Source organism: Lolium rigidum, chromosome 3 (genome assembly GCF_022539505.1).
Source record: "Lolium rigidum isolate FL_2022 chromosome 3, APGP_CSIRO_Lrig_0.1, whole genome shotgun sequence".
NCBI lineage: Eukaryota > Viridiplantae > Streptophyta > Magnoliopsida > Poales > Poaceae > Lolium > Lolium rigidum.
This window is the reverse complement of record NC_061510.1, coordinates 136391995-136414381: the sequence shown is the minus strand read 5'-3', so window position 1 is coordinate 136414381 and position 22387 is coordinate 136391995.

Below are 22387 nucleotides of genomic sequence, written 5' to 3'. Positions count from 1 at the left end.
TTGTGCAATAAGCTTTTTAAGGTTACTTGTACTAGTAGTAGCATTGCATTTATCAATAAAATCATCATCAAGTTCCACATAATCTTCATCAAGATCATCAATCTCAGGTGAATTAACAGGTGTAACAGTATTTTTATTAAGAGTTTCAGTAGTTTCAATTTGTCTAGACCTAGCAATTGTAGCATCTAGAAAAGGACCTAATGAACCAGCATTATCAAGCATAGTACAGCATCATCAAAATTATCAGAGGAATTTTCAGATTCAGCAGAAATACCAACACGTGAAGTTTGTGGTGGTGACACAAGTTGACTTACCACAGATGGTGAATCAAGAGCAGCGGAGGTACTCAGAGTTGTACCTTTTCTTGTAGTGGATGGTAATATGGCGACTTTAGTATCGCGAGGTTTACCCATGATGGAAAATTTGCAGCGAACAATATCAATCCAAGTGAACTTGCAAATAAAGCTATGCTCCCCGGCAACGGCGCCTGGAAAATAGTCTTGATGACCCACAAGTATAGGGGATCGCAACAGGTCTTCGAGGGAAGTATTACCCAATTTATTGATTCAACACAAGGGGAGACAAAGAATACTTGTAAGCCTTAACAGCGGAGTTGTCAATTCAGTCGCACTGGAAACAGACTTGCTAGCAAGAGTTTATCAGTAGCAACAGTTTTATAGCGATAGGAGTAGTGAAATAACAGCGACAAGTGAAATAAAGACAGCAGTAGTGATTATAGTAAACAACGAGGATTAAAATATCGTAGGCACAGGGACGGATGAACGGGCGTTGCATGGATGAGAGAATTCATATAACAATCATGGTAGGGCATTTGCAAGTAATAATAAAGCGGTATCCAAGTACTAATCAATCAATAGGCATGTGTTTCATATATAGTCGTACGTGCTCGCAATGAGAAACTTGCACAACATCTTTTGTCCTACCAGCCGGTGGCAGCCGGGCCTCTAGGGAAACTACTGGAAATTAAGGTACTCCTTTTAATAGAGTACCGGAGCAAAGCATTAACACTCCGTGAACACATGTGATCCTCACATCACTACCATCCCCCCCCGGTTGTCCCGATTTCTGTCACTTCGGGGCCATTGGTTCCGGACATCGACATGTGTATACAACTTGCAGGTAAGATCAATAAACAATGCATATCATGATGAAACAATAACATGTTCAGATCTGAGATCATGGCACTCGGGCCCTAGTGACAAGCATTAAGCATAACAAGTTGCAACAATATCATAAAAGTAACATCTACGGATACTAGGCACCATGCCCTAACAATCTTGTGACTATTACATGATCAATCTCATCCAATCCCTACCATCCCCTTCAGCCTACGAGCGGGGAATTACTCACACATGGATGGGGGAAACATGGCTGGTCGATGGAGAGACGTCGGTGGTGATGGCGGTGAAGATCTCCTCCAATTCCCCGTCCCGGCGGAGTGCCAGAACGGGGACTTCTGGCTCCCGAGACGGAGTTTCGCGATGTGGCGGCTTTCTGGAGGGTTTCTGGCGACTTCGACTTCTCCCCGTGCGTTTTTAGGTCGAGGGCGATAAGTAGTCCGAAGGATGGCGTCGGGGGCCAGCCGAGGCCGCCACACACTAGGGCCGCGCGGGCCCCTCCTGGGCCGCGCCGGCCTAGTGTGTGGGGCCCTCGTGCCCCCACCAGGCTTGCCCTTCTGGCTCCGCCAATATTCTGGGAAAATAGGACCTTCGCATAAATTCGAGGATTTTCACCGAAAGTTGGATTTCCGCACAAAAACGAGACACTGTAGCAATTCTGCTGAAAACAGCGTTAGTTCGTGTTAGTTGTATCCAAAACACACAAATTAGAGGCAAAACAATAGCAAAAGTGTTCGGGAAAGTAGATACGTTTTGGACGTATCACATCCATACTTGAATCCAACATATGGAGTACAAGTGGTACCTATGGAATATTCCTTCATATAAACTCAATGAAAACATTAGTCCATAGGGGTTGTCATTAATTACCAAACCACACATAGGGGCAATATACCCTTACAGTTGGGACACCATCCTACAAGGCTACAAAGAGACATGGTAGTCACAATTTATCAAAAAATATGGAATTTCAAAATGCTATTGGGAACGGCCTCAAAGAAACTTCAATGGCACGAAGGAAGAGAACAAAACAAAATTGATGCGGTTCAGAATAGAGGCAACATCAGAGGAAACACACCCGAAATTCAAACAACTTCCGGCGAGGGCTTCCGGCGAGGGGGAGGGATGAAGGTACTGTGCGACCGAGGCTAATGGGACGATGCAGATGTATGATTTGGTGATTATAAGGACCTGGGTGCGCCTCATGGACAAATGTCGAGGCCCCTGCCTGCTCAACCAGAAATGGGAATTTTACCCTAATCGGAGGTCATCCCGACGCCAATTAAGCTCGCAGGGCTCATAACGAGGAAAGACGACGGCTGGCAATAGCCATTTTGCGTGCCACATGCAGTTTTACACTAATCGGAGTTCAGCCTCAATACAATTATTCTCCCAGTCCGCTCATACGAGGAAACAAGACGGCTGGCAATAATGGCCAGGTTGTGTGTCACATGCAGTTTTACCCTAATCTGGGTGAGCCCCACTATATTAAGCACCCATATGGGTCGGGCCCAATTCACATTTTTCGGGAATTTGCTCATTTTGTTTTGTGTTCTCTTCTTTTTTTCTTTAGTATTTTGTGTGTTTGCTTTTCTGTTTCAGATTCGAAATTGTTACGACTCAAAAATAGTCAAATTCGAAAATGTTTAAATTTTTAAAATGAACAAATTAAAAAAATCAAATTTGAAGAATGTTTAGGTTTGAAAAATGTTTAGATTCGAAATTTGTTCAAAATCGAAATTGTTCAAAATATAAATTCAAAAAATGTTGAAATTCAAAAAATGTCTAGATTTGAAATTTGTCCAAATTCGAAAAATGTTCATACTCGAAATTTGTTCAAATTTTGAGAGAAGTCCAGACTCGAATTTTGTTCAAATTTTGAAAAGTTTAGATCTGAAATTTGTTAAAATTCGAAAATTGTTCAAAGTATTCAAATTTGTAAAATCTGTAAATTCCAAAATTGTTCAATATTCGAAATTGTTAAAAAAAAATAAAGGATTGGTCAGATTTAAAAAAATGTTCAAGTAAAAAATTGTCTGTCTGATACAGTAATTTTTTTTGATTAAAAACGATGTAGAAAAAAAATAGATACCTATCTGATGGGCCAAGCCCACATATGGCCGGAGGGTGTGCAGCATCTACTCTCCACCGAGCAGGTCGGTGTAAAGTAGTTCCCCCGCCGCATCAAACTCTATATACCAACCGCGCCGATGATTTTATGGGCTCTCGTAAATTGTTTACGGGTTGGAAAAATACGGTTTTGGCCTGTTTTGTAGGATCGGCTAGAGTTGCTCTCACAACGTCTCACCGCGCCGAACAGAGGAGCAATTAATTCTTGAGAACTCCAAGAAATAAAACAGGGGAACACTAGAGCGGGGAAAACAGCCATGCAGGGGCACCATATGAATACGATCAACATAGAGAATGCCTATTCGATTAATCAACGCACTCTGCCACAGTCACTCTTTCTGGAAAAAACTGATAGGTTATTCGAGTGCAGAAACTGGAGTACACATCGACACTCCAGTCGGCACGCCGCGACGCCGCCACCTCTTGTGTTGTGCCTTGAAGCGTGCCTGTCGTTCTGAATATCTTTTAGAGAGAATTTCTTATTTGACACTACTTTAAAATTTGGTTTCTTATTTGACACTGGAAAAGTTTTCCTTCCTTATTTGACCTCATGTCAAAATTTCTTTCCCTATATGCCATTGCCGTCTGTTCCGTTAGCCTCTTCTGTCAAATTTTCTTTTCTGGGACCAAACTGTCCCAAGTGACAACGTGCAAAGGTTGAAAAATAAGAACCGATCCAATCCTCTCGGCCCCTGTCCAGAGAAACCACTCCTGTGTCCATGTCCCCGACCTGCAGATTTGCCGCGCTAGGGACGCCAGAGTCATATCCAACAGCTGGTTCGATGCCGATCGGCACGAGTCCGGTGAATGGACACACACATGTGATCGAAGTGAGCCTAGCGCAGGGACGCGAACGTCGCTTGGACGATCAGGACATCTCCGTTGCTCCAGGCTGGCCAGGATAGGTAGACTCGTACGCACACATGTATGTGTACGTGACTCCATGAGCCATGTGCAGTATCATACATATGCATGTAGGCCTAGCGGGCCTTCAACAGAAGGTTAGGCAGGCACGAAAAAATCACGTCAAACAATGGCACATAATGCGCTAGGGATAAAAGCGTCTTTTTATGTTACTATATAACACCGTTAGTGCTTCAAATGAACTGGAGTGTCATAGAGGAAACAAAAATTGAAATGGGGTCAAATAAGGAAGAAAAACTTTTCCAGTGTCAAATAAGGAATCAAGTTTTGATGTAGTGTCAAATAAGAAATTCTCTCTATCTTTTATGGGAAGCCTGCCGTTCTAATGAAGTACGAAGTGGGTTGCAAACTTTTCGGCCCGGAGAGTCGAGACTTCAAGAAAATGAAATCAGCCCACAGAAATCGTAGTGCGCCGCATTAGACGACATGGGCCAGTGAGGTACCAGCGTGGCATCTCGGCGAATCCTATACGCCGCAGAGGTCGGAACTTGCATAGCGCCGCACACCCCCAGGCGAGGCATGAGATGACCCAGTTAAGCACAGCCTTTGATTTTTCTGTTTCTTTTACTTTCTTTTATTTAAGTTTATTTTTTATTTTTTCTTATTATTTAGGTTTATTTTTAAGATTTGAAAATGTTTAGATTAGAAAATATTTTAATTTTAAAAAGTACGATTTTTTTAAAAATGTACAGATTTTTAAATTGTTGAAATTCGAAAACTGTTTACATTTTGGAAAAGTTAAAATTTGAAAATTCTTAAAAAATTTTTAAAAATAGATTATAAAAACAAATTTATTTTAAAAAAAGGTTCATAGTTTGAAATTGTTCATATTTAAAAGCGTTTACTTTTAAAAATTATTCAAAATTTAAGATGTTCACATTTTTCAAATTGTTCAAATAAAAAAAATTAAAACTTTTTAAAAAAACCAGATTTAACAAATTTTCACATTGTGAAAAAATGTTCACGTGTTTTAAAAATAATCATATACTTTTAAAAATGAAACAGAAAAAAGAAAAGGTGAAAATAAAAAATAAAAATGATACTACCTATCATGGTTTGGGCCGCTACCCAACTGGCCGCCGCTGGGCACGCATCGGTGTGCGGCACACCACGCAAGTGCCGAACAGGTCGGCACAAAGGTGTCTCTGGGCATCTCCATCGAACTAACCTAGAGTACGACTGAACATAAAACTCGAAGCCCGCAAGCTTAACAAGTACTCGGATACTCAGCTCGACTCAGCTCAAAATCAGAAAATAATGAGTAGAGTTGAGTTAATCTTTTTTGCTTGTTAATAAAACGAGTTTAATGAGTTAAGTTACAAGTACCGAGTAAGCGGGAGTGGTGTTTTGGGTCCTAGGTGCATATGCTCCCTTTAATTTGAACTGCAATTTTGATATATTTAAAAATGTCAAAAAATTCTAAACAAAAAATTCGCGTGTATATCTTGACATGCTAAGCACGCAGGAAGTCTTTCCATGAAAAATCAACTTGTAGTTTGACCTGTGTAAAAAGGACAAAATTTAGTGCTAAAAATAAGGTTTTTTGTGAGACTTATTTGATCTTTTTTACACCGACCACAAAAAATATCGGATTTTCATGAAACTGCACGAACGGACATAGATGGACTCGAGATGTACATGCGAAATTTTTTGTTAAATTTTTTTGACAATTAGAAATATATTTTTTGGGTGGAGGGAGCATATGCACCCAAGAGCTGAATTGAATTTCCGCGAGTAAGCTTGCTAATATCCTTACGCGGGCGAAGCTCTCAGTAGGGCACGTTGATTTTTGGCCGATACATTCAGATGCGGGTGCTTTTTTTAACAAATTGAGTGATCGCATGGAAAATGAACTATGTATGGGAAATTAATGCTTGTTTTACTAAGCAGTGTGCAAAACCTACTTTGAACCGAATACAAGGACTAGGTACCAAAACCGTAAACTCATTTTTTGCGTTCAATGTTACAAAGATTGCTTGTCTTTGAGAAATTGATCATGAATCTTACTATGTACAAGATGACATTGAGCTATTCATTATTGATACACGGAAAATTAGAGACCTAAGAGATTTCTTAATATTTGAAAAGCACACCATGTTTCCTCCGACGATATTATCACTTTATTGAGTTGGCATTGCTTTCACGGGTGGCGAAGGAAATAATTGAAAGGGAGTTTCCGGCGACAAAGATCATCGACACCGAGCTGCGCATCAAGCGAGGGATGTTTAAAAGTCAATTTCATATATACCATTCGTCGCTGGACCAATTTCTTCTTAGCATCATTTTTTAGAGTTTGTCAGACCTTAAATTATCCTCGTCCTTCACCACTAGATATACTAGCTCATAAATTAATCAACACTAAAGAAAAACTAAAACTAATAGGCCAAGATATTTGAGCATTTAGGTTAAATTTGCCAAAATTTACACGGTAAGGCATAGATGATGAACCATCCTTCTTGTATTCTTACTCCACGATAAATTAATTATATTGCTCAGCTTTTTAATGAGCTTATCAAGCCAACTCAAATATTTATCAAGTCAAGCCAAGCTAAAGTTTTAAGCTCGTTATGTTTGATGAGTAAGGTTGAGTTGGATAACTAACGAGTATTTTCAAGTTGAATCGGGTTGAGTCCATATTTGCCCCTAGCTTAGAGTAACTTTGCTCGCATAACTGATCTCTTCTGGAAGAGGAGGATCCATGCCTGAATCACAACTACCAGTGCCTACTAAATCTACCATCCAGGCTGAGTACTAACTACGGGGCCACAATAAATTGGAGGGGACGGTGATTTACCTCTGCCATTGCACACAAGGGAGAGTTGCCAGGGTCAGAGAAGAAGAAGAGCTTCGCTCGCCGATGCCTTGCGGAGAATAGGAGACCAGCTGCTGCGACGGACAAGGCGGAGGAGAAGCAGAGCTCGCCCGCGGATCCCTGCCGGAGTCATCGGAACCAGAGGGTGAGATGGCGAACCGAAACCGTCGGCATCTTTGAGAGGGGAAATTGGAGTGTTTTGCTAGGAGGTAACCGAAAAGATGAGGTAACACTGGCTACTATTCCGTGAAATACAACGGCCGTTTTCAGTTTCTCCTGCCATCTCGCGTCGACCTCCCACGCGCACACCGTTGCACTTTTCGCACGGCTGGAGTCCGCATGCAGGGAACGGCCGATTCAGACGTACCCACCGGGTCTAACCTAAAGCAACTTTTAGCAGCGTGCCAACCACTAGGCAGGCTGCTTCCAGAAATCCAAATGCCAAACCTTTACATCCCGAAAATCTGTTTGAAGGGAATGCGATCTAGCAATAGCGTCCTTGAAGACTGAAGATATTTTCCACTCCACAGTTGGATCTGCGTCACGTGTGACGAAGGCAGCCAAGCAGTCAAAAGCATGGGCCTAACCAGGAGAACCCGCGTCGCTTTCGGACACAATCCACGAGCACACGAGCACACGAGCGAGAGATCCATCGCACGCCAGTCGACCGGCCTCCTCGACGCGGCAATCAGCAGCTCGATCGCAGGTCAGCATGCAGGCTGGCTACCGGCCGCCGCCCGCCGGCGTGGCGCCGTCTTCTTCACCCCGCGGACCGTGACACCTCTCCGCGCGCGCCGCCTCACCAGCTTGCACGTACGCAGCGGATGCTTCAACGCAACGAATTGGTCCCTAAGTGCAGGGCTTTTCTTTTCTTTTCTTTTCCTTTCTTTTTCAGATGAGGGACGTGGCAGAAGCATGGTCCGGCCATGATACACACGCGCTGCAGAACGAACACGGTGCAGTTCAGGTCCAAGGATAAGCATCACGTTCTTGTCTCATCTTCATGTCCTCTTTTAGAAGTCTTTTAAATTCGCAGGGTTCCGAAATTGTGGGAACAATAGAGGCCACATTGTACTACTCCTGCAACGTTAAAGACATTGAATCGGTAGTACTAACTTTTGGCTAATTGCACCTCAGGAGAAGCGCATGATATGTTCTTTTTCCAAGAGGATGGATTAGATATTTTCTTCCTAATTTAGGCAAAGAAACCCTTCAAATATAACTCTTATTCTATTATAAATATGAATCAAGCCACGAGTCAAACAACCCGCTCCATTTGTTTCTATGAAATTCTTCTGAAGACGAGATGTTTCCAATTCTTCTAGTATTTGACAGGCAACCACCTATTTCTGTTTCTTTTATCAACATATGCACTACATATAGTTCAACATGAGTTTGTTGAAACTTTGAACTGCCATTAATTTTAGAATTTTCGATTTTTTTTTGTCTTGGTGGAGTACGGGAGTCTCTGTTCAACATGTAAGTGTTTTGTTGAGTGCAGCGTCTATACTCCCGAACTCCAGTAAGTCCATTTAAAATTCTAAAATGGCAGTTTAAAGTGTCAAAAAATTCTGAATTCTTCCCATGGATACGTACATATGTTTTGTAATTAACGGTATTTTTTTGCTGAATGACACATTGAATTTGGGATACACACAAAAATAGCTCGAGGGAGCTCATGATCTAAAATGATTATTTGAGTTTTGAAGCCATATAGCATTAATAAGTTTGACCAATTATAAGAAAAATAGTAGCATGCGACTTAAGAAATTACACAACTAGAATTATGTGAACTTTTAATTCTTAGGAATAGTTTGTGTGTGAAAACACATTGTCAATAACTTGACCATATCAGGGTGGTGAGGGGATGTCACTTTAGAGATGGTCATCTGTTGAAATGGCTCCTTCTCTGTGTTTTCTTGCTGATAATTTAGTTAATTGTTCTTGTATGTAGCATGTACTATCTCGATGATAATGAGCGCAAGATTGATTGGAAGAATTTCAAATATACTAAAGAGAGGGGAAACCATCTCTGGTAAAAAAAAAAACAGAGCGGAAACTATATAAAATAGAGTAAAATAAATAAATATCACAAGAAGGATGTTTGAAGTTTTTAAAATTGACACCATTCCCAGAACTGATATGTATCCACTAGACAACAATAGAAACAAGAGAATAGTAATTCGTCGCCTCTCGCAAGTTGCACAAAAAAAAAGGTAGTACACCCTTGATCATAAAATAACGTACATTCAAATTTAGATAAATCTAAAATATATTTGTATAAATGGAAGGAGTGACATTTTAGTCAAATCTAAAGCCATCAATTCTTATCTAGCAATTACCCAAATTATATCTTCTACTAATGAAAGAGCACAAAAAAAATTCGGAAAAACGAAATGTTTTAGCCAAGTCCAAATCAATCAATTCTTATCTAAAGGATAGAAAGCAACTGTGGGCCAGATCATTCAATTATCATCACCAACTTTCTGTTGAGTGCAACAACACTTCGAGCCTATGTCAAAAAAAAAAAAAAACTTCGAGCCTGTGAAGCTTGCTACGAACCTACGAGTCAAAAGCAACAGGCGACCCATGCTCACCAAGGTCCACGAGGCGGGCACAGGGGCAACTAAACATTTCTTTCCATTTTCCACGCGGAAGTCCATAAAATTTTCAGGGGCAACTACACAACATGTATTTTCATGGAACGAAATAAAGGAATTTCCACGGGGACTCGTCAGCAGTGACCGTCACTTCTCTTACCCGTGACGTTATCTTAGGAACTTGGCCATTTGCTTAACAGCCACACATAGATTTTTTTGCCTACCGGAGAACATTTTCAGTCACCGTTCATTCCACGTTTTTTTCCTTTTATTTTTATGAGTTGTGCTCAATCTGTTGGAGCCTATCACCTTTTTCTTTCCAATATATTTCATGACAGAGTTCCTTCCGTTCTTTTAACCATTGTGCACGTCAAAATTTTAGAGACGCAAGGGGTTTTCAATCAAAGGAAAACTTACATACAATCACTTTGAAGGTGCATTATTATGCTAATTGACCAAAAAGAACATAGCTAATAAAACTCACAAAAACAACACATATTAAAAGTTGAAAAAATATGTGAAAGGTATCTCGGTATACAATCGAACATGTGTTTTACAGTTTGGATCCGCGACGAACAAAGCAACATGTTGTGAATACTACCAAACACAACCCGAGGCAGATAATATTATGCCGGTAATATTCAGAGTGAAAATAGTCTTTTGGTGTATCATTTGTGTTAGTTCTTGTCTCCTTCAATCTTTGTGCAGTACCATTGAGTAGTACTTCTCCTCCCATAATAGAATAATATGTTATTCCAACTAACATATAAGTCAGCAGGTTGTAATAGTAATCACCATCCTTTTATGGGTCACTATTTTCGATCCATATTACTTGATGGTAAAGTGAACGTATCTACAACTAAGCTCGGAGGATCAAGGTTGATAGTTTGAAACACAAGAAGAAACATATCGACTTTTATTCCATATTTTGACGTCGTTCTCCCATGTCACCGTAGCTGCCCACCCATATATGTGCGCACCTTGACGGCTCACGTAATACGTTCTTTTCTATCTGGTTCTTCAGGAGACGTGCATCGCTACGTAACACTGCAGAATTTAATTGACTGACTCTACGTGGGGACATGCCCGGCCTCTTCACTAGCTTGTGCGCACGTGTGAGAAATACTGGCTGCAAACTTTCTCGGATAATCATAGGCAGACTTCTTTACGGTTGCACTCCTTCCACGAACTCTCCAAGCCTATATGCATGCATGTCTCCATCCGAAGCTTTTGTCTTGCATAGTTGTGTACTACCCTTCACTTCGGTTTATAAAGCACGCATGTAGTTTCTAAAAGACGTTGATCATTAATTTGCTTAATGAAATACCTCAATTGTATGTCAGAAAATTTATACCATTATAAATTTTCTTTGAATATAAATCCAGTAATATACCTTTTAGGACATATATATCGTATTTTGCTGACCAAATTAATGATCATTTTTTAAAACAACATATAGACCTTCTTCATCTTCAAATCCGATCCAATCTCGCTATGCAACTTTGACCTTGACCGGGGAAGTACCAATAATATAACTTTGACTTTTCTAAACTTGCTAGGGTCTACGTTAACAAAGTATTATTGTGTGACAGGTGGTTTTATGCTAGTGAAATATGGTGCAGAGCATGTGCACTGGCCGTAAGTGAGCATAACAACATATTAATTAATGTCTAGATACATCTAAATTTTAAGAAATTGCAGACAACTTTCGTGGTACGGAGGGAGTATTACTTAGCGGCAGGCGCTCCCGAGGATTCGTTTGGAAGGGGTAGGGGGAGGTGAACAGCGGACATTGACTCCTGCCATGGGCTCGTGTTTGCTAACCACCACGGTGCGGCGGTCTAGGCGTTCTGAACTTGAAGTCGTTCGGCACCGCGCTACGTTGCCGCTGGTCTTGGCTGCGTTGGGCATCAGAGCCACGCCCTTGGTCGCTCGTGCCGACAGATGACGACTGTGACTCCCTAGAGTTGTTCAGGGCTGCCACTTGTGTCCAGCTTGGCAACGGAGCCCAGGACAAATTTTGGATAGATAACTAGCTTCCAAACAAGCTCTCAGGAAAGGAGTCGATACTAGTTCTCTTCAGCTATGTGCGGGACTCAGGGATCTCGATCGTGGTTGCTTTGGTGCACCGGACATGGGCCATGGATATCTCGGGAGGCCTCTCCTCGCAGGACATCGCCCAATATCTGCATCTCTGGGATATTGCAATTGAGACGACCCTTGTGAATAGTGAAGTTGACAAGGTGATTTGGAAAAACGTTGTTGATGGCGCCTTTGATGTCTACGTGTGCTTCTATTCTTGTAGACAGTGTTGGGCCTCCAAGAGCAGAGGTTTGTAGAACAGCAGCAAGTTTCCCTTAAGTGGATCACCCAAGGTTTATCGAACTCAGGGAGGTAGAGGTCAAAGATAGTCCTCTCAAGCAACCCTGCAATTAAGATACAAGAAGTCTCTTGTGTCCCCAACACACCTAATACACTTGTCAGATGTATAGGTGCACTAGTTCGGCGAAGAGATAGTGAAATACAAGTAATATGGATGAATATGAGTGGTAATAACAATCTGAAATAAATGTGGCAGCAAGAAAACATGTAACAGAACTTGTTGGAAACGGTGTTTCAATGCTTAGAAACAAGGCCTAGGGATCATACTTTCACTAGTGGACACTCTCAACATTGATCACATAATAAATAAATAACTTCTCCTCACTTGTGCTACTTTCAAACACTCTCTTGTTGGATAACAAACACCATTCATTGTGTAGGGCTACAAGAGCACACCTCAAGCCGGAGTAAACAAGCTCCACAACATCCGGAGTTCATATTTAAGTAACCTCTAGAGTGCATAATAGACCGCTGCAATTTAGACCGAGTACTAATATAGCATACACACTGTCACCAATAGCTATGAAAGGGGGAATAGATCGCATCAATACTATCATAGTAATAGTTAACTTCATAATCTACAAGAGATTACAATCATAACCTACGCCAAGTACTACATGATGCACACACTTGTCACCTTTACATCATAGAGGAGGAATAGACTACTTTAATAACATCACTAGAGTAGCACATAGATTAATAGTGATACAAAGCTCATGATCACATAAAGATCACACCATGGGAGAGAGAGATGAACCACATAACTACCGGTAGAGCCCTCAGCCTCGGGGAAGAACTACTCCCTCCTCATCATGGGAGACAGCAACGGTGATGAAGATGGCGGTGGTGTCGATGGAGATGGATTCCGGGGGCAATTCCCCGTCCCGGCGGCGTGCCTGAACAGAGACTTCTGTCCCCCAAACTTGACTTCGCGATGGTGGCGGCTGCGTAACTTTTCTCGTCTCGTGGCTGGATTTTCGCGACGGAGAGAATATATAGGCGGAAGGGCGGCCTCGGAGGAGCCAGGGGGTGCCAACACCACATGGCGGCGCGACCAGGGGTGGGCCCGCGCCCCCCTATGGTGTGGGTCCCCTGCTGGCTGCCTCCGACTCTCCTTCGATGTTCTGGAACCCTCCAAGGAAAATAGGAAGTTTGGCTTTTGTTTCGTCCAATTCCGAGAATATTTCCTGTGTAAGATTTCTGGAACCAAAAACAGCGAAAACGGAAGCCGGCACTTCGGCATCATGTTAATAGGTTAGTTCCGGAAAATGCATAAAAATGATATAAAGTATGAACAAAACATGTAGGTATTGTCATAAAACTAGCATGGAACATTGATACGTCCAAAACGTATCTACTTTCCCGAACACTTTTGCTATTGTTTTGCCTCTAATTTGTGTATTTTGGATACAACTAACACGGACTAACGATGTTTTCAGCAGAATTGCACTGGTGTCTTGTTTTTGTGCAGAAACTCAACTTTCAGGAAAATCCCCGGAAATAATCGCAATGGGCCTATTTTCACAGAGAACTTACGAGGCCAAAAGGGCGAGCCAGGGGGGCCCACGGCCCCCACACCATAGGCCGGCGCGGCCTGGAGGGGGGGCGCGCCGCCCTATGGTGAGGGCGCCTCGGCCGCCCCCCGACGCTCCCCTTTCGACTACATAACCCTTTCGACCTAAAAAACGCCAGGGGGTTCGACCATATTTCCAGAAGACGTCCAGAACTCCGCCACCATCGAGAAACTCCGTGTCGGGACCAGAAACTCCATTCTGGCACTCCGCCGGGACAGGGAATTGGAGGGGGTCATCGCCATCATCACCATCGACGCATCTCCATCAACCAGCCATGCTTCCCCCATCCATGTGTGAGTAATTCCCCCGCTGTAGGCTGAAGGGGATGGTAGGGATTGGATGAGATTGATCATGTAATAGTCATAAGATGTTAGGGCATAGTGCCTAGTATCCGTAGATGGTACTTTTATGATATTGTTGCAACTTGTTATGCTTAATGCTTGTCACTAGGGCCCGAGTGCCATGATCTCAGATCTGAACATGTTATTGATTCATGAAGATATTCATTGTTTTATGATCTTACCTGCTAGTTGTATGCACATGTTGCTGTCCGGAACCCGAGGCCCCAAAGTGATAGAAATTGGGACAACCGGAGGGGAAGGCAGTGATGTGAGGATCACATATGTTCACGGAGTGTTAATGCTTTGCTCCGGTACTCTATTAAAAGGAGTACCTTAATTTCCAGTAGTTTCCCTAGATGCCCGGCTGCCACCGGCTGGTAGGACAAAAGATGTTCTGCAAGTTTCTCATTGCGAGCACGTACGACTATATACGGAACACATGCCTATGGATTGTTTAGTACTTGGATACCGTTTTATTATTATCTGCAAATGCCCTGCCTTGATTGTTACATGAATTCTCTCATCCATGCAACGCCCGTTCATCCATCCCTGTGCCTACAGTATTTTAATCCTGTTGTTTACTATAATCACTACTGCTGTCATTGTTACACTGCTGCTGTTATTTCACTACTTCTACTGCTATAAAATTGTTGCTACTGATAAACTCTTGCGAGCAAGTCTGTTTCCAGGTGCAGCTGAATTGACAACTCCGCTGTTAAGGCTTACAAATATTCTTTGGCTCCCCTTGTGTCGAATCAATAAATTGGGTTTTACTTCCCTCGAAGACTGTTGCGATCCCCTATACTTGTGGTCATCAAGACTATTTTCTGGCGCCGTTGCCGGGGAGCATAGCTTTATTTGCAAGTTCACCTGAATTGATATTGTTCGCTGCAAATCCTCCATTATGGGTAAAACTCGTGATGCTAAAGTCGCCATATTACCATCCACCACAAGAAAAGGTACAACTCTGAGTACCTCTGCTGCTCTTGATTCACCATCTGTGATAAGTCAACTTGTTTCACCACCACAAGCTTCGCGTGTTGGTATTTCTGCTGAATCTGAAAATTCCTCTGATAATTTTGATGATGCTTCTACTGTGCTTGATAATACTGGTTCATTAGGTCCTTTTCTAGATGCTACAATTTCTAGGTCTAGACAAATTGAAAATACTGAAACTCCTAATGAAACTACTGTTACACCTGTTAATTCACCTGAGTCTGATGACCTTGATGAAGATTATGTGGAACTTGATGATGATTTTATTGATAAATGCAATGCTACTACTAGTACAAGTAACCTTAAAAAGCTTATTGCACAACATGCTGTTAGATACAAACTGTCTCCTGATCCTAAATTTGCCACATCTCCTATAAACATTAAGGATAAGGATTATGATTTTTCTCTTGATTTATCTCATATATCTATTGTTGAGAAAACACCTTTACGTGGTACTCGAAAAGAAAGTGTTGTAGAGCACATGAATGAGCTTTCTACTTTAAGTAGCTTGTTTTCTGATGATGTTAAGCTGCGTACTTATTTTGTTGCTAAAATTTTTCCTTTCTCATTAAAGGATGATGCTAAGATTTGGTATAATAGTTTGCCTCCTGATTCTATTGATAGTCCAAGTTGTTTGCTTGATGTTTTCTTTCGAAAATATTTTCCTGCTAGTGCTCAACATATTGCTCTGCAGAGAATTTATAGTTTTGATCAAGAAGATGGAGAGAAATTGCTCGAAGCTTGGGCAAGGTTTTGCTCTCTTATTAGAGCTCGGCCTGGACATGAATTGGAAAAGCATGATTTACTTGATATATTTTATAGTGGACTAACCATTGAGTCTAGGGCATACCTGGATAGTTGTGCTGATTGTCTTTTCAGGAAAAGAAATCCGGACGAAGCTGAAGAATTATTGGCTAGAATAAGCCAAAATCATGATGATTGGACTACACCTGAACCAACCCCAATACCTGTATTGAAGAAGAGGGGAATGATTGAATTAAATGATGAAGATATGAGGGAAGCCAAGAAGTCTCTTATGGAGAAAGGTATTAAATCTGAAGATGTGAAGAATTTACCTCCTATAGAAGATCTATGTAAGATAATTCCCCCTTCATCCACGATTGAGGTACATTCCCTTCAACGCTTTGATAGAGGAGATATTTCTTACTCAAAACCTCCTGATCAATGTTTAGATGAATTTGATAATTATGTTGTTAAGCAAAATAACTTTAATATGAGAGTAGAGAATCATCTAATGGAAAATTCTCAAGCTATTAGTAAATTGCATGATATTGTGGAGAGAACCTCCAATGATGTTAAGATGCTTGTTAAACATTTTCATATGATTCAAACTCAAATTGATCAACTTACTAAAGTGCAAAGTGATTTGTTAGAAAATACTTATAAAGAAAAACATGCTTATGAAGTAACAACTAGAGGTGGTGTTTCTACCCAGGATCCTCTATATCCTGAAGGGCATCCCAAAAGAGTTGAACAAGATTCTCAACGAACTAAAGAAACTAGTAGTCCTTCTAAGAAAAAGAATAAGAAACATAAAACTGTTGTAGAATCCTCTGAACCTGTTAATGATCCTAATAGTATTTCTATTTCTGATGCTGAAACTGGAAGTGGTAATGAACATGATAACGATAATGATAAGAATGATACTCCTGATAAAGAAGAGATTGAAAATGAACCTGAAAAGAATGCTAAAAATAAAAAGTAAACTAAAGAAGATTTTATTGCTAAGAAACATGGAAATGAAAGAGAACCTTGGGTTCAAAAGCAAATGCCTTTTCCTGCTAAGAAACTAAAATCAAAGGAGGAGGAACACTATAATAAATTTTGTGATTGGATGAAACCTTTATTTTTGCAAATCCCTTTGACTGATGCTATTAAATTACCTCCTTATTCAAAGTACATGAAAGATATTGTCTCTAACAAAAGGAAAATTCCTAATGAGGATATTTCCACTATGCTCGCTAATTACTCTTTCAATGGCAAGGTTCCAAAGAAGCTGGGAGACCCAGGTATACCAACTATCCCTTGTTCCATCAAGAATAATTATGTTAGAACTGCTCTATGTGATTTGGGAGCAGAAGTTAGCGTGATGCCTTTTTCCCTTTACAAGAGACTTGATTTAGATAAGTTGATACCAACTGATATATCTTTGCAAATGGCTGATAAATCTACTGCTGTTCCTGTTGGTGTATGTGAAGATGTTCCTGTTCAAGTTACTCAAAATTTCTTAATATTAACTGATTTTGTTGTGTTGCAAATGCCTGAGGATGATAATATGTCTATTATTCTTGGAAGACCCTTTCTTAATACTGCAGGGGCTGTTATTGATTGCAATAAAGGAAAAGTTACTTTCAATGTTGATGACAAGGAACATACTGTCTATTTTCCCAAGAGGATTGATAAAGTATATGGAGTTAATACAATTTTTAATTTGAGAACTATCAAAGTGGGAGATATTGATTGTCCAATATATGAGCCTAAAGAAGAATATCAAACTCTTGTGATTGGATCCATATCAATTCAATATAAGGTAACATGATTGATTTGAGGTTTATTTCTTCTTATGTCATGTAAAATTTATTTGGTAGCAAGACTTGATCAACCTTGTTAACAAGTATATTTTAAATGCATGAGAGAGCTAAACAACATTTCTTTCTTCCTCCACTTGTTTTACTTGCTGTAGTACTATTTGTTTTGCAAGGTTCTTTAATTGTTTAGAGATTTCGAAATCATTTTCCTGCCCTGTAATAATAATTTTAACACCCAGAAATGTGCATTTTTCAAAGTTTTCAAAAATTTACAAAAATTATACCGTTGGTCTTATTTTTCGAAGAGCTACCTGGGAGCACCTGGGGCTGACCAGTGGGGCACCCCAGGGCTGCCCCCATGTGCTGGCGCGACCAAGGAGGGGGGCGCGCCACCCTGTGGTGTGGGCCCCTCCTTGCCCCACTAACTCATCCCTTCCACTCATTGCACTCTCTCTCCCAAAAAAACTCGTACCAGCTTTCTCTCACTCGCGGTTTTGCTCAATAGCTCAGGATTTTTCGATCTCCTTGCTCAGCCCAGATTTCTGTCTGAAATTTGGCACATTTGCTCTCCGGTATGTGACTCCTTCGATTATCCAAATAGAATTTTGTTTGGTTGAGTATATCTTGAGAAATTTGCTGCTGTAGGTGACATGTTTAGTGAGCTTGCATGCTTGATTCAAGTTGTAGAAATGAGTTTTGATGCATGTTTAGTACTCTAGCAAGTTCCTATAGTAGCTTCCCTCAATTATATGTCTTGAAATCAAATTTTATAATGATTGTTGAAAAATTTGAGAAAAGGAAAATGGATAACCACAACTTTGGAGAAGTGTTCGAAAGAGAGACGATGAGCACGGGGAGGCCCTCAAGGGCAGCCACTCGAATTATACGATCCTATAATGAGGATGTCATCGCACCGAGCTTCGAAGTTGAAGAGGATAATGGAGTTCCTAATGCTTCATCATTTCCATGCTATGACTTTTTGCGTAATGCGGGGTTGCTTGATGATTTCTTATTCCTCATCAACAATGTGGGATTATCTACCTATAAGAAAGATGAGAGGAGCCAATACTACATACTAACTAAAATCTTTGTTGAAAGCTTCAAGTTCAACAACACGCACTTCACGCCAACAGTTACATTCAGGGTTTATGATAATCCTATTACTATGAAGTTGAAGGATTTTTGCGTTGCATTGAATATTGCTCCTGTAGGTACAACAAAGAAGATCGAGAAAAGCCCCAAGGCTTTGATGGAGCTCTATCGAGAAGTCACCAATGATGATAGCCGCACCATTCAACGCGGCAAGATAAGAAACATTCAACTTCCCGCCATTAGATATTTCGCTTACTATCTTGCTACTAGCATTCTTGGTAGGGAGAACACTAGCAACATTTCTAGTTATCATCTTGCTTTTCTTGTTGCTGCATTGACCGGTAACACACCTTATCATCTTGGTGCTCTTATTGCTCGTCACCTATCTACTAGGGGACCTATTTATGGAGGAATTATTGCGTCGCGTATTTTGGCACATCTAGATCTTCCTCTTGATCCTACTGATGAGAAATTAACTCCTATAAGGCTTGATATTACTGCTATGAAGAGTCACCAATTTGTCACAACTGACTCTAGTTTAGAAAATATTGTTTATAAAATGTTGTTTATTGACGGGGATGAGAGGGAAATCCCCTTGCCGCAGGCCGATTTGTTCAGTGTTCACATGAAACCGTGGTCGCGCTCTAAGGAGGAGGTGGATGAGCAGCTGAGGATACATGGTTTCCACCAGCAGCATGACTCCGAGGACGCCGAGCCCTCCTACGGGTACACCGTCACGTATCCTGGTGCGTCTTCCAGCACATACCCAGAACAAGATCCTTCTTCGTCATACTACGGAGACTCCACTTCATGGGGACCGTGGGATTGATCTCCACTTAGGCCAAAAGCCTAAGCTTGGGGGGAGGTATGCCGGCATCACTCATTTATTGCATATTACAATTGCTGGATACTTGTATATACTTGTTTAGCTTCTTAAAGTGGTTTCTAATAAGAGGGGGATGATATTTGGGAAAGTGCTGTTTGAAAACAGATTCTGGACTGATACCAAAAAAATTCTCAAAAACAGCCAGAACGTGATTTTGCGAAGCCAATTTGTGTGCATGTTCCCCAGTTTATTATCTAACTTTCATTAGTTGAACACTTTTCGAGCTGAACAGCGGAAGATTTTCGTAAAAATCGATTACTGTACTGCTGTCAAGTTTTGGCAGATTTCTGCCGCTTTGCTTTTCTGTGTTTCTTTCAGTTTTCATTCTCTTGTTTTTGCTTTGTTTCTTTCCTAAAACACAAAAAGATCAAAAAAAATTCTGTTGTTTCTTTTTGCCATTTGTTTATTTAGTTCTTTGTTCCTATTTTACCTTATTTTCTATCGTTAGTTTGTTATGAGAAAATCCAAAAAGATTTTGCTTTGTTTGCTTGTTTCCTTTTGTTCTTATTTCTAACCCGAAAACACCAAAAATATTTGTTGTTCTTCTTTGGTTTTGTAAAGTTTATTAGGGAGTTCAGCGGTCTCCGGTGGTTGGAGTTTGGTTTTCGTTCCATATTATTATTCAAGCCACACAAGTGAAAGGCAATAATGACGATCTACGGCAACTCGACTGTGGTGAGAGGCTGGTATGAACTCTATTTGTTTTCATTTTTGTCCTCAGGTTCTTGGCCTTGTTTTGTTCATAAATCATGTTGTTTTTTGCATTTTCTATAGCTAGTTTCTATATATGAAATGCTAGACCGATGCCATACCAAGAGTTTCAAATTATATATTGGTTCCACAATTTGAAATCTCACCAGGTTGTTAGTTTGAATTTTGGATGTACTGCATCCGATGAAACCTTGATGTGATCCCTAATATATAAGGTATATCTCCATTGTTAATGGGTTCAGCACATCCAACCTTTTAAGCCAATTTAATGGGTTTAGTTGTTGCCATGGTGGCATATATAAAGATAACTCCATCACATGGAAGAAGTGAGCCTAGATCAACTGGTTAGGGAAGTGATGTATAACCCATCCACTCAGGTACAAGTCATGTCCTCTACCCCATCCCTTTCAAAAAAAAGAACTACATCACATGCATCCCTCCGAGTAACAGCCCCGTCTCTAGGATTTGTAGGCCCTGGTGCGATTTATAAAATGGGGGCCTTATTTTTAAAACTAAGCAAGTAGTAAAGCAAGATCATGTGTTACTTTATCATATAACTTCAGAATGTGCTATCCCGCCCAATGTTCAAAAATATATCAAGTATTTCATTTGAAAAGAGTAAATATAGCATTAAAATAATAGTGAACCTCATGATCTACAAAAGCATCATTGGTCGGTGTATCTTGAAATGAAATCTTCAATCATATGTTTATAATTAATCTTGAATCAACATGAGTAACAGGAGTTTGATTTTCAAAATGTATTGCAACTCTATCACCACAAATTTATCTAGAGTACCCTTTTGAGACCGAGCTTCTACTTACAATCTGTGTCTTATCATCTTCTTTAGTTCTTTTTAGCACTAGATAGACGCTTTGTTCTTCTCATGATCTACTAGCTTCCTTTTAGTGAATTGATCGTGGTCCGCTAGCCTTGGGCCGCTTGAGCTAACAGAAGATGAAACTAGTACTGACGAGGGTGAGCCTCGACAATGCCCTCCGTTTGGGGCTTAGGGTTGATGGAATCCTGTAGGCTGACACGAGACATCGGTTAACAGACAAGCGGGGAAAACGATTTACCCAGGTTCAGGGCCCTCGATGAGGTAACACCCCTACGTCTCGCTCGTCCGATCTTGATTATGAAGATATTGGGTTACAATGGGGTGCCGAAGGCTTCGGCTATGATCCCGTCAAGAGGCTAAGTGCTACGGTGACTTAGCTCTAGACTTTTTGGTGGCTAAAATTGCTAAGATTGATTGTGTCCCTCTGATGACCCACAAGTATAGGGGATCGCAACAGTCTTCGAGGGAAGTAAAACCCAAATTTATTGATTCGACACAAGGGGAGGTAAAGAATACTTATAAGCCTTAACAGCTGAGTTGTCAATTCAGCTGCACCTGGAAAAGCACTAGTAACAGGGGTGATGTGAAAGCAACAGTAATATGAGAGCAGTAGTAACAGTAACACAGCAGCAGTAGCAGTAATATGAGAGCAATGGCACCAGAAAATAGTTGATACTACTTCCAACGTCATATAGAACGAGTTTATGATGATGAGAGATGGACCGGGGTTCCCAGCTATCTACACTAGTGGTAACTCTCCAATAACAAGTGTTGGGTGAACAAATTACAGTTGGGCAATTGATAGGATTGAAATAGCATTAAGACAGAATATCAAGATTATTAATCATGTAGGCATGTTTTCCATATATAGTCATACGTGCTCGCAATGAGAAACTTGTACAACATCTTTTGTCCTACCAGCCGGTGGCAGCCGGGCCTCTAGGGAATCTACTGGAAATTAAGGTACTCCTTTTAATAGAGCACCGGAGCAAAGAATTAACACTTGGTGAAAACATGTGATCCTCACACCTACGCCTTCCCCTCCGGTTGTCCCAATTTCTGTCACTTTGGGGCCTCGGGTTCCGGACATATACATGTGCAAACAACTTGTAGATACAATCTAAGCAATAAGTATAGAGCTTAAATATAAGATCATGCCACTCGGGCCCTAGTGACAAGCATTAAACACAACAAGATTGCAGCAACAATAACTTCACAAACTTATATAGATAGACTAATCATAATGTAACAATCCATCGGATTCCAACAAACACAACACCGATTACATCGGATGAATCTCAATCATGTAAGGCAGCTCATGAGATCATTGTATTGAAGTACATGGGGGAGAGAATACCAACTAGCTACAACTAGAACCCGTAGTCCATGGGGGAACGACTCATGGAGCAT